Source organism: Amborella trichopoda, chromosome 5 (genome assembly GCF_054954075.1).
Source record: "Amborella trichopoda isolate Santa Cruz 75 chromosome 5, AtrichopodaSantaCruz75HAP2 v2.0, whole genome shotgun sequence".
Lineage (NCBI taxonomy): Eukaryota > Viridiplantae > Streptophyta > Magnoliopsida > Amborellales > Amborellaceae > Amborella > Amborella trichopoda.
The window spans coordinates 8,142,886-8,156,506 of NC_142340.1; the positions used below are offsets into that span (position 1 = coordinate 8,142,886).

At 35.0% G+C, this 13,621-nt stretch overlaps 1 pseudogene; it reads right to left on the minus strand.

Annotated features, from left to right (window-relative positions):
- Positions 1-7,715: 7,715 nt before the first annotated feature.
- Positions 7,716-9,762, minus strand: LOC105421384 (putative transcription elongation factor SPT5 homolog 1 pseudogene; annotated as a pseudogene).
- Between the last annotated feature and the right edge of the window lie 3,859 nt (positions 9,763-13,621).

The window sequence follows — 13,621 nt, forward strand, 5'->3', positions numbered from 1 at the left end:
GGCTTGGGGTTTGTCATGTGAAAATTCTTTTGAACTTTGAGTCTAATTAATGACACACTAACACCCACCTTATTTGAAATCTGACGGACAAGAGTGACTTTGACCTCCTTGTATATAAAACGTAAATAGTCTCTTTGTGTACATTTTCAAATAAATATGAATAAATTATTTCAACATCGTCATTTTTTTTTTTTTGATAATGTTGACCTTATTTCATCATCATCATTAAAACCTTTTCCTTACTATTTGGGATTGCCTACACGAATCTTAGCCTACTACTCTACCCTATCAAGGGCCAAAGACTCAGAGAGATTATAAGTTTGTAAATCTCTTCTCACTATTTTCAATCATATAGTTTTTGGTGTATCCCTTGTTTTTTTTAGCCTTCCACGTGAACTAATTCGCACATCCTAATAGGTGTTGTAATGGGCCTGCATTATACATGACCAGCCCACCTAAGTCTACTTTATCTCATCTTATCACTTATTGGAGTCACACCTAAGTTCTTCTATTTGTGTACATTTCAAATTCTATCACTTATTGTCTTGTCACTTATCCATCTCAACATCTTCATCTCTACTACATTCACCCTATGGGTATATTGTCTCTTGAACGCTTAATATCCCGCCCCATAAAGCAAAGCTAGTCCCACATTTGTCTCATAGAACTTCCCATTCAGCTTTGTTGGTATGCAATGATCACATAATACTTTGGTTGAATATCTCTACTTTGCTCACCCAATTCTAATTCTATATGCAATATCTTCACTAATCTTTCCACTTTCCTAGATTAACAAGATATCGCCTGTTTTTTATATTTCTTGACCGTCAATTTTAACTACTCCATTGTCTCTACTCTTATTATTACTAAAATCGCATTCCATAGATTATATCTTAGTCCGACTAATTAGAAACCTTTAGATTTTAAAACATCCCTCCAAAGTTCTAACTATGTGTTAATGTTGCTTCCCTTTAGATTTTAAAATATCCCTCCAAAGTCTTAACTATGTGTTGTTGTTGCTTCATGTCTCATTAATCAAAACTATGTTGTCTACAAACAGCGTACACCACAATATCTTATCTTGTAAGTACCTGCTTAAGTCGTCCATAATAAAGACAACAAGATATGAGCTCAATGCGAACCCCTGATGTAAACCTATTGTTACTAAAAATACATTCGTGTCTCCATTGTTAGTGCCCTACATGTCTCTCACCAAGTCAATATATTATCAAGAGACTCCTTTCTTTTCTAACACTCATCGAATTAAATCTTAAGGTACACATTCTTAAGCTTTCTTTAGATCAATAAAGATCATATGGAGATATTTTCACTTCGTCATAAACTTCTCAATCAGTTGCCTAAGTAGGAAAATAATATCAATTGTTGACCTCCATGACATAAAAACAGAATTAATTTTGGATACACTCAGTTTCATGCTTCAGTCATTGTGCAAGCACTCTCTCCCACAACTTCATAATATAACTCATAAGTTTGATCCATCAATAGTTTTCCCAATTCTGTATGTCTCTTTTGTTTTTGTAAATATGTGCTACGATACTTTTCTTCCATTCGTCTCACTTTTTCTTTGTTTCTCAACACCTTATTGAACAACTTGGTCAACCAGTCAATGCTGATCTCTGTTATGAACATTCAAAGTTCTATAAGGATACTATCTGGTTCTAAAGCATTTCTTATCTTCGGTCCTAAAGCATTTATTATCTTCATCCTCTTCAAAGCTTCTTTCAGTTTCGATACCCTAATCCTACGAATTTATACCAACGGCAGCTATGACCTCCGCACTCATTTATACCAACGGCTCCTTATATCACGGTGTTTTCATTGTGTTTGTCATTTAATACTTTTTGAAAATAGATTCTCTACTTTTAATTGACATTTTCATCCTTCACTAAAACCCTTTGATCTTCATGCTTAATGCATTTGGTATAGTCTAGATCCCTATATTTTTCTCTTTCATTTTTGCTTATTTAAAGGCATTTTTTTCACATTTCTTTGGTCCTAGTTTTAAGTTTAGACTTGCTTACTATTTGGCTAACTTAAGGCACATGAAAAAAATATTTAATGTAAATAGTTTATATAAGGTTGCAACCTTAAAATGTAGAACTGAAGATGCACATCAAAAATCTATTGGAAAATGTTGTTTTAATGTTGAAAACCCTCTAATTGAGCATCTCGACATCAAGATGTATGAATATGAAAAAAAGAAAACATTTGAGTCCAAAAAATAGTGTATCTTGCAACAGATTATCTAGGCCGTCCATTTTCAAGATTTTCATATGTTTATAGATCTACTTAATTTAAACCATTTTTGGAGTTTAAAATTTTATAATTAGATATGAAAAAAAAAAATTGAGATATTCTTAAGAATTTTTTACACCAACCTTATAGAAACCACACCCTTATTTAATGTATGTAAAATACATTCTCAGCGAGTGCTAGCATGGGCTGCCCAAAAATATTTCGAGCCTAATAAGCAACCCGACCCAGGTCTGCCCTTGCTTTAACATGTGGCCTAAACGCTACTTGAAAACATTTCGGGCTCGAAAGCTCATGACGCAGCGAGGAGCCCACACTTGTTAGCAACCCTATTTTCAAACTATTCCAAATCTGATTCTGATGTTTCAAATTAAATCTAGATAGTTAGTCTCTTTGATATATTTTGATAAAGGGTGTGGTTTCCATCAAGTTGCAACCTTAAACAATCCAATTAAGGTGCGTCTCCTTATTTTATTATAACATATAATTTTGATGTAAAATATTCTTAGGATTATCTCAAAATTTATTTTCATATCTAGTTGTAAAATCTTAAACTTCAAAAATAGTTAAAATCAAGTAGATCTATAAACATATGGAAATCTTGAAAATTGACGGTCTAGATAAAGTGTTGTAAGATGCACTATTTTTAGGACTCATAAATCTTTTTATTTTTCATAGTCATATATCTCGATGTCTAGATGATCAATTAGAGTGTTTGTCAACATTAAAACTACATTTTCCGATAGATTTTTTAGGTGCATCCGTAGTTCTACATTTTAAGGTTGCAACGTTATATAAACTTTTTCCTTTGAGAAATTAAGCCCAAAGATATGTTGCTCCAATGGGAGTACAATGTCCATTTACTCCTTTAGGTAAAATGCCACCTAGAATTAAATTTGGGACTCCAAATTTTGGGATGTAACTTTTTCAACTTAACCAGAGAAAATCGAAATAAAAGTGTAAGAGAAAGTTCATATAGAGCCGAGACTCTAAACAATCAAATTAGAGCCCACCTCAAAAATTTTGCTAGAAGAGGTTGTTTTGATGCCTAAATATCCTTAAATTGATCAGCTCGACATCGAGATGCATAGAGATGAGAAAAAAATAGATTTCAAGTTTTGAAAATAGTACACCATGTATTGAATCAATTTTCAAGATTTTCAAGTTTTCATAGATCTGCTCTATACTAATTTTTAAGCCTTAAAGTTTATAATTAGAGATGAAAATATATTTTAAGGCTGCCACAAAAATTTCTAATATTGAAACCCCATTTCTCGATACTATTTGAACATACACTTTACTTTGATTGTTTAGAGCCTCGGCTCTATACAAACTACACCCAAAAGTGTATCGTCTATGCAGTCAAAAAAATAATGTCTCGAGATTGAATGGTGATCATCTAATTTTTAGATGATAAGTTTTAAGTGTTAGAAAACCCAAATTTTGATTTTTTTTTAGAATAATCATCTAGTAACTCTTAAGTAATTCTTGAAATTTCAGATTGAAAAAATCAAGGTCTCATGACTAAGGGAGCAGATATGCACACTCCAATTTCATAATAATCGCTCAATTAAAAATATATATAATAAAACTACTTATTTTTTGGATGGGGTTTCTATGAGTCAGACTCATACTATATATATGTGGGCTCCCCATTAAACCATCTTAAAATGAAGTTTTAATCTAAATTTTTTGGGATTCATGATCTAGGTTAAGATGATCATGAACATGAAAAAAATAAACTGTTTTATATTTAAAATTTGTTTTTTTTAAAAAAGAAAAATTCACTATATGAGCCCTGTGAGTTTGTTAGGCTCGTTTGGATACCTGGATAGGCTTCTCCGGGAATTGGTCTGTCCCCTAGAAAAGGGGTGTCTGTTGTTTCGATAGCACCTGATGAAAAAAATGGAATATGCATGTCTACTGTTTGGATTGCCTGGAGATGTGAATCTATAGAAATTCAATTGCAGTTTTTGTATTACTACCATACATTTAATTTTATACTAATTAAATTCTCACATTCATTCCAAACTTCAATATTATTTCTCAATTATGATGAAATCCTTGTTTTTTTCTTATATCCTTGTATATAGATATTTACATTTCAAATATTCTATTAACGTCAATGTTTTGGAAAATTATCAAATTATGTACTTTCCTATTTTGAAACGTATAATTAATATCTCTAATTCTTGTAGGACAAACAATGTAGCACTTCATGAGGGCAAACAAGGTGTCCAATAAAAAACTATGTGAAAAAAATGGATAGGGGCTTGTCTTCCCCACTGAATTACCAAAAAAAAAGGACTATACAGCTATGGGGAAACTTCCAAATGACAAAAGTCAAATAATTGGAAAAAAAAAACATATAAAGGAATGGAATTGTCTACAAAGAGATCATTTACGTTTTGTACATGAGGTCACAACTATTCTCACTCATTAGATGTCAAATTGGATGGATCGGGGTGAGTCACAAAGTCCAAGAATATTTGTTTGAAACTTTGTGTCTAATAAATCTTACAACTAACTATTTTGAAATCTAATAAACAAGAATAATTGTGACCTTCTTGTATAAAAGAATAAATGACCTCTTTGTAGACAATCCCCTAAAGAATAGTCAGTATTACAAGTACATACATATAAGCTTATATTGATAAATCTGAGCACAATAATAAAATAAATGAAGTTTATGGACATGACAGAGAATTGATACACTTCAACTATTTCTTTTTGAAAATACACACAATTCCATTCACATGCTCCGAATGCTAGAATATTTTGGGATGGCACAAAGGCCAAGTTCCATGTTTTTAACTAGAGCAAAGGCAAAGCATAAGCCTCCCAACACCATCAACTTAATGAAGTCATATGTCAATTAGGAGGATCGTGAAGAAATGTCAATGTCATATAAGAACTAGGACACTAACTTATTTCCAACATTTCAAGGGCTTCAAAAAATCAGACACGCACCACATTAGCAAAGATAGAAATCTGCAACTATTTAAATGCAAAAATGATGCAGAAAATGCAGATGGTATATTAGTAGTTCCGAAAACGATTTCTTTTCGAAGGTGCTTAACATAAAAACTTCACAAGCCCACAAAACCAGATGAGATAAAGGAAGGCTAAAAAGCAAAGAAAAAAAAAAAAAGAGGTCAAAGTCCACAGAAACTAGTAAGAGGACTCTTCGATCATGGCCTTCAAACTTCGAAAGAGCAACATAGACCTCTTGGATACGTGAGTTTGTAACAGGTTTTACAAAAAGACTCAATTTTTTTGAGTCTATGTAGAAATGAGTCACTTTTTAAAAATATATTTTGGAGATGGATTTTTTTATTTAATTTTTAAGAACATGTAATCTATAATATGGAGATCATGAATATAAACAATAAACAAATTTGAAAATTAAAAATAATATTTCGAGTAAAAAAACATTTGGGCCGTTAGTTTCACCATGGACAACAAAACCATATCTAATATGGGAAATGAGCAAAAATCCAACAAAAGAAAAAATAAGAAAGAAAGCAGGAAAAAAACAGAAAGAATAAAAAGAATAATTACCAAATTCAGAGAGGAGTGAACAAAAACCCAACAGAAAATAACGATAAAAACTGGAGAACCCAACAAATAATGGGTGCCCCCATCTGTCTTCCATATCTATGAAAATCTCCATTGTCACCAATTGGGAAGAGAAAAGGATTCTATGTGTGATTTTCCTTAAATAAATCAGGAATACGTAACATTGCGATCTTGTAGAGACAGGAGCATAAAGAAATGAGCTCTCTCCAATGTTGTTTTCCACCTTCTCTCTCTTCCTCCTCTTTCTCTCTAATGAGCTCCAAGGACTCTCGCAGGTACCCATTTCATAGTTTTTTTTCCTCTGCGTTCTTTCTAACGTCTTTCTCTCTCCACCCCACTCTCCCTCTCTCTCTGATACTTGTTTTTGTCCATGGCAGCCAGCTTGCTGCAAAGCCTGTGTGGCAGAGAACTGCAACAGTAAGGCATCTCTCTCACCTTGTTTCAATGTTTAATCTTTTGGGTCAATCTTAGTACAGTAAGGCATCTCTCTCACCTTATTTCAATGTTTAATCTTTTGGGTCAATCTTTGTTTCATGGATAATATTTTGGGTCATTCTTAGATATCCAGTTCATATGCAGGAAATTTTTGTATGTATTCCTTCTTCTTTTTTTTTGTGAAGAATTTAATTTGGGTTCCTATTGTGGGAAAATTATAGATAACTTGGTAGACACCAAAATAACCCAATTATTATTATTATTATTTCACTTTTACCCCAGTAAAAAAGTTATTGTTTCTTGTTTTAAAAATGGAAAATTGTTTGATAGAGCTACAGTAATAAGTAAAAAGCCTTCACCTCATAACTTATTGAAAATTGCAATTTAAGCATTGGAGAGCCTACATCCATCATTTTGGCTTGAGCATTATGGTTGTGAAAAATATTTAGGATTTCAAGCTCTAGAAATACTGCATATTGTAACAAATTATCTAGACCATCAATTTCGTCTGAAAAATAAGTATTCATAGATCTGCAATATTTTTACCATTTTTTTAGTTTCAAATTTTATTGTCTTGAAAATTGATTTTAAAATCATAATGGGGATTTTTATTGCCAAAAGTGCTTATTGAACAAGGATTTGAGGTAAGGCTTTATTGTGTTTTCATAAAACTTAGGCCTTATAAGAAAACTCATCCTTTAAAAATTAAACTACCCTTCCCCTCTTTTAACTTACATATTATATACCTCTCTTCACCCATTCTCTCTCTACCCACCCTTCTATCCGCCCCCTCTCACTCCCCACTCTCTCTCAGTCCACCCTCTCTCTCTTTCTCTTTCTGAGTGGGCAGTAAGGGTTGGAGAAGGGCAATCATCTAGTTCTTAAATCAGTATTCTTAAGACCGAATAGTCGGACCGAAAAAGAATCAGTATTCTTAAGACCAAATAGTCGGGCAGAAAAAGAATCAGTATTCTTAAGACCGAATAGTCGAACGAAAAAGGAGGAGTTCCTCCTTTCCTGGTTCTCCTATTTCCTGGTTCTCCTATAGCTAGATACTTTGCAATCACAATAATATTTGAAATGTGATTCCAACCCATCATTGTTCTCCTATTTCTTGGTTCTCCTATAGCTGCATACTTTGCAATCACAATAATATTTGAAATGTGAAACCAACCCATCATCAGAGAAAAAAAGAGGGGTTAAGGAAAGAAAAGAGAGAGGGTAGATAGAGAAAGACAGATTTGATAAGTTGGGTTATGTCCATGGATCTAAAATCCCAACCGGCTACATCTTCACTATTTTGGATCCCAGTTCAACTGGAATAGTTGAACTATTAATATCTACTAGACTTCCGTGACGACCACGGAAGTGACCTACGCGGATCTAACATCTTTCCCCATCTCCCCTTGTTTTGGGGAGGGTGTCCTCTAGGCAGATCTCAACCTATCAAATCTTGAAATAAAAGAATCTGTACTTCTATCACTACTTCCACTATGGCAGTACAGGAATCTTGAAAGCAAAGAATTTGTACATCTATGACTACTTCCACGAGATCCAGCTATGGCCATACAGGACTGAGCTTTCACACAAATGAACCCAGAATGTTCAAGGTGAAGGCGATCACGTATGAACATAATCCCGTTATAAATATGTTCCTGAAGGCCTTGCTTCCCTTTACAGCGTCCATCATGAATTCTAACGATATCCTTCAAAGATATGGTGCTACCATAGCGATCTACGCTTCCTCTCTATCTTGTTTCTAATCTCCCTCAACTTAACCAAAACAACCTCTGCTCCCTTGGGAACTCCTTTGAGAACCTGAAATGCATCACTCTCTGCACGTATGATAACACCAAAGCTGGAGTTATCTAGAAGTACTAGATCATGTAACTCATAATCTTAATTTTTGTAATACCAGAAGTTATTTCAGAACTTTCCACCACATTATCAGCAAAAACTCGGATATCTTCCTTGTTGGTGTCCGATAAGATGATGAGAACATGTCCCTTCACCTTGACAACCATACCGGTAGCTCCTTCCTGAGCACCTGAGACTACCTTCACATAGTCTCCAGGTTTAAAGTATTTACCGAGTTCTTTCTCATTTCCTTTAAATCTGGCATCTTTGATCTTATGTATACATTCTCTTCCTCAACCTTCTCGACCCAGATTCTTGAGATCACCACAAACAACGATTACTGCATCTCCTTTTATAAAATGTTCCTTTTTTCTATTTGCAAACAAGGTTGACAAACTGGCCATATCACCATTTGAATCTCCATATCACCTTTTGAATCTTTTCCAGGTTTCCGGAACTTCTCTAGTTCATTAAAACTGGAATGTATGTTTTGAGAACTAATAGACTTCATTGACACAGTTTTATAAAGATGGCCATCTTTGAACATCATCCTATCAATAGTTTCAAAATATTCCCCAATCCCGCCTTCGTTCAACGGGGATATGCATATCCTTCATCTCACGGGTGTTGATAAACCGTGGTGGAGGAACAAAGTTCTTCTTCTTCCCGACCTCCCTGCCCTCCATTGGAGGAAGGGATAAGCTTTATTGTAAGTCTGTGCCTGACATTATCAACATCTACAACCTTTACCAGGTCTCCTTTATAAGTTCTAAGCTTCACACGCACCCATGTATCTTTTGAAAGCTCAAGGGATTTACTCTCAACTGAGAGAACATCCGTCATCTCATTGATTGGAATGAGCAACACTTTGGTATATGAATAGATGTGTTGCATTCCTTTACAAGCTTCCTTCACATGAGCTTCCTTGTGTGCTTCAATGTATATATAATTCTTTAAATGATCCAATGCAATTACAGACATGATCTGCAGTTCTAATCCTTGCGATTGTAAATCGATAGGATTATGTATCAAGTGGAAAACCACCTCTCTTTTATGGCCAATCGCGCGTTTGACCATCCAAAGCTTTGATCTTTCAAAGAGGGCATCATCATATTCTAAATGATCATATTCTAAGTGATCTGAACGGTCATATTTTTTAATTAACCTTTCAAGGTCTTCCACATCTTGGTCTTCCAAGATCTTGCTCTTCCTCTAGTAGAAGAAAGGTCGACGATGCACCTGCCGTTCATCCTCATCTTGCAACCATTCATCCTCATCTTACAACTCATCTCCCACGTCAATAAAATCTACCTCTCCTTCCTCTTCTTCTTCATCATCCCGCAGTTCATCCTCATCTTTGAACTCATCTCCCACATCAATAAAATCTGCCTCTCCTTCCTCTTCTTCTTCATCATCCCGCCGTTCATCCTAATCTTTCAACTCATCTCCCACGTCGATAAAATCTGCCTCTCCTTCCTCTTCTTCTTCATCATCCCGCCGTTCATCCTCATCTTGCAACTCATCTACCACGTCAATAAAATCTGCCTCTCCTTCCTCTTCTTCTTCGTCATCACTTGATGAGTGATCATACATCAAGTGCCACAGAAGCCATGTCATCGAAAACTCAGAACCAGGCTTCCGGGGATGTTCCTCATCATCTTCTTCTCCTCCTCCTCTTCTTCCTCTTCCAAATCCTCTTTCTCCTACTCATCCTCAACCTCGCCTTCTTCATAATGCCTAGCCATGGCTACCACTCCGAATTGCCATAGCTACCACTCCGAAACCCCACTGATGAAGGATTAAGTTTAGGAGCCAACTGATGAAGGATTAGGTTTAGGAGCGAAGAAATGGAGAAGTGATTAGGTTTAAGAGCGTAAAAATGGAGAAGTGATTAGGTGAAATGGAGAAGTGATTAGGTTTAGGAGCGTAAAAATAGATAAGTGCTTAGGTTTGGGAGGGAAGAGATGGCGAAGGGATTAGGTTTGGGAGCGAAGAGATGGGGAAGGGTTTGCTGGTTAAGTAGAGAGAGAAACGAAGAGATGGGGAAGGGTTTTCCGGTTAAGCAGAGAGAAAGAGAAGTGAAGAGATAGGGGAAGGGTTTGCTGGTTAAGTAGAGAGAGAAGCGAAGAGATGGGGGAAGGGGTTTGCTGGTTAAGCAGAGATAAAGAGAAGCGAAGAGATGGGGGAAGGGTTTGCCGGTTAAGTAGAGAGAAAGAGAAGCTCAGGGGAGGGTAATTTAGTCTTTAAAACAATAACAAGGGAATAAAAAACAAGAAAAAATAGGACCCGATTTCTATACGACCAAGCCCACAAATGTAGAAATGCGAGCGGCTTAATAAATTTATGTTTGAGATGGATTTTTGGACTTAATTTTTAAGGCCAGATTATGAATATGAGAAAATAAATAAATTTTAAAAACTAACAATAATAATTCTAGTAAAAAAAATATGTGGACTCTTAATTTCCATTGTTTTTAGATGGAACACCTGCTTGCATCAATTTTTAAAATGGATGCTTAACTCTTTTTGGACTGCATTATGTAGTCCGCATGAAACAATTTTTGGATAAAATAATAATTTGGTCATCGGTGTGATACAAAAAGTAGCGCGGGTACAAAATCCTTTTGGAGGTATCCATAATTTACCCTTGTATTTTTCTTTTTTAAACAGGAGAGAAGACTTGCGATGATCTTGATGCCTGTTGCAAGATCCATGATGAATGTGTTGAAGAGAAAAGGTGAGTAATGTTTCATTTCATAGTTATGATTTGTTATTATACGTATTTTTTTACTACAGAAATCAATTCATTATTATGAATTAAATTGTTTTTTTACACAGACTGTTGATTATTTGTTACAGGAATTTCTTTTGTTTGTATTTTATTTTCTCTTTGCCTATTTCAGTTATGTAGTTTGAGTGTGAAAATCCATGTCTGGTTTGTAGAATTGTATGATTTCATCTGTGATCAGTTGTGGTTGTGCTCTTCCCCTTTAATTGATGGGCTCTATTTAACTATTGGATATATTTTGTTATTCACTTGGTGGAGGTTCTTGCATCCTAGGGACTAAAGATAGATGCAAAGACCTTATTAACAAAGGCCTCAATAGCTCTTGTGGATTTTGTTTTCTCATCAGTATTTGTGCCACACACCAATTCATTTGTCCACATATTCAACCAGAAAGATGGATATGGATTTGTTTTGTAACTTTTATCAAACATAATAAGTTGAACCGAAATGTTTTATTTTGTTATGAGTTGATCATATTGTGTATATTTTTCAGACAAACATCTGTTACATTGCGGTGGAAATTTGGAAGTTGAATTCTACATTGTGGTGGAAATTTGGAAGTTGAATTCTCCTTTATATTTCTTCTGCTCTCAGCATGTTGAAGCCTACGAAGTAGAGGCTTGTAAATTATAACCAAAGCATGTGAGGAAACATGAAGACCAACCCAGAACAGTTACAAGAATAAGCGCAGGAAGTGAGTCACCAAACCCAAGTTACAAACTTGGACTCCATGGTTTGATTGAAAGGAAAACGAGAACTAGAGTAAAAATGCTTGAACATGTAACTGACCACCCCCAGTTTATCCTCCAATATAGATCTTCAGATTAAAGCTGGAGGCTCTGTAGCACATTTGGTAATATCTGATTGGCTTTTGCATAATTAACGAGAGAATGGGAAACAAATGTTCGACCTTCTACCTTCTAGTGGTCCAAAAGTGCAGTTCCTTAACCATTCTTACATGGTTCATATGTTGTTCTGCCTCGGCAGAACTTTCTTTTGTTTTGCTCTTGCCTATAGTCGTTTGGTTATTCTGTTCTATTCCCAATTTATGGCACTGATTGTGGTGGTGAAGTTGGGCGAGCTTTCTATGCTTCTCCTACAGCATAAAACTTATATACTTCCTCTTATCCAACCGTCCATTTTGCATGGAGACCTAAGATTGCCCCATTCACAATGTCACATCTCTATACTATTTTATTTTTAATTTTTTTCTATAAACTACTTTGACACCAAATTTTGGATTTTCAATCTTCTATTAAATTCGCACTAGCGAAAAATATTAAAAAATATTTCCAATAAAATAAAATAACCAAAATACCCCTAAAAGATTCAAGGGGTATTTTGATCATTATATTTTATCGAAAAATTATTTTTAATATTTTTTATAGGTGTACCCCGATGAGAAGATGGGACATACCAAATTTCGTATTCGCACAAATTGTATAAAAAAAACTAAAAACAAAATACTTTGAGACGTCGGATCTAAGATCAAATGGTGAGTGGCTCTCTTGATCAAAATTGGAAGGCTGAATGGTAGGGGAAGTATAATTCTTCTATACTGTAGGGGAAGTATAGAAACCTTTCCTGATGAAGTTTACAGCATATAAATGGACCATATGTATGATAATATGTCCTATTTGTCAAAATTCAATGGTAACTTAATATGTCCTTTCATGCTTGGCTATCAAGAGTCATTAAGTAAACGGGCATGGAGGATGTTGGATAAAAAATGGACCTTGGATTTTGGCTACTATATTTTTTTAGAGTGAGAACAAAAAATAAAAAAAGAACAAGAATTATTACAATGAGTAATTGGTAAAGTTTTAAGATATGAAAAAATGTAAGATTATATATGTTACAAGGATACTAACGCGGGTGTTTCGACACGGATACAATCTGTTATATATTCTTTTTAAAAGTTAGAAGTGTGAGACAACACGCCTGTACAATTACATCGTGTACAGAGGAGTTACTTCTGAGGGCTGACATTAGACATCCGTGTCTAACTGTAAGACAAGTTGTCACGTCTGTCTTAAATTGAGACATGCGTGTCTTATGGTAGGCACTCCTGAGATTTTGTATTATTTTTTCCCCATTTTAGTAGACATAATTGTCTGTAGAAGTTTATTATCATTTGCATATTACTTGTATGAATTGTCATTAACCGGTGATGATATGAAAAGAAGAAAAATATCAGTAATATATTGTGAATAGTTTCTCCAAAAAAAAAAAAAAACAAGAGAATAGAAAAAAAACTTGATCTATAAATTGACAAATGTGCCTTAAGTCATAAGACCAACGTGTCTAATAACTTATACATGTGTGTCTTACCACTAAGATGTGTGTTGTACAACTTGGATACAACATCATGACCTGCTGCATGGAGGCTATCTAGCCATCATGCACTCTGGGTTAGCCACCCACAGCTTGGGTCGGTAACACCTTGATCCCCCATATCCCACGTTTTGCACCAGCAAAGTGTAACTACCCACCAAACTACTTTTGGTGGGCAGTTACACCAGTGAGTGGATGGGGTCGGTTATTCCTAGTCGTCCCACTGCCTCTGGGGATTGACTAGCCATGCACCTGCATGGGACGGTTACAAGGGTCATCCACTCACACATGCACTACTACTGGCATAGCAGTTTCCAATTAATGATTTCAATCATTTTTTATCATCTTTATTTTG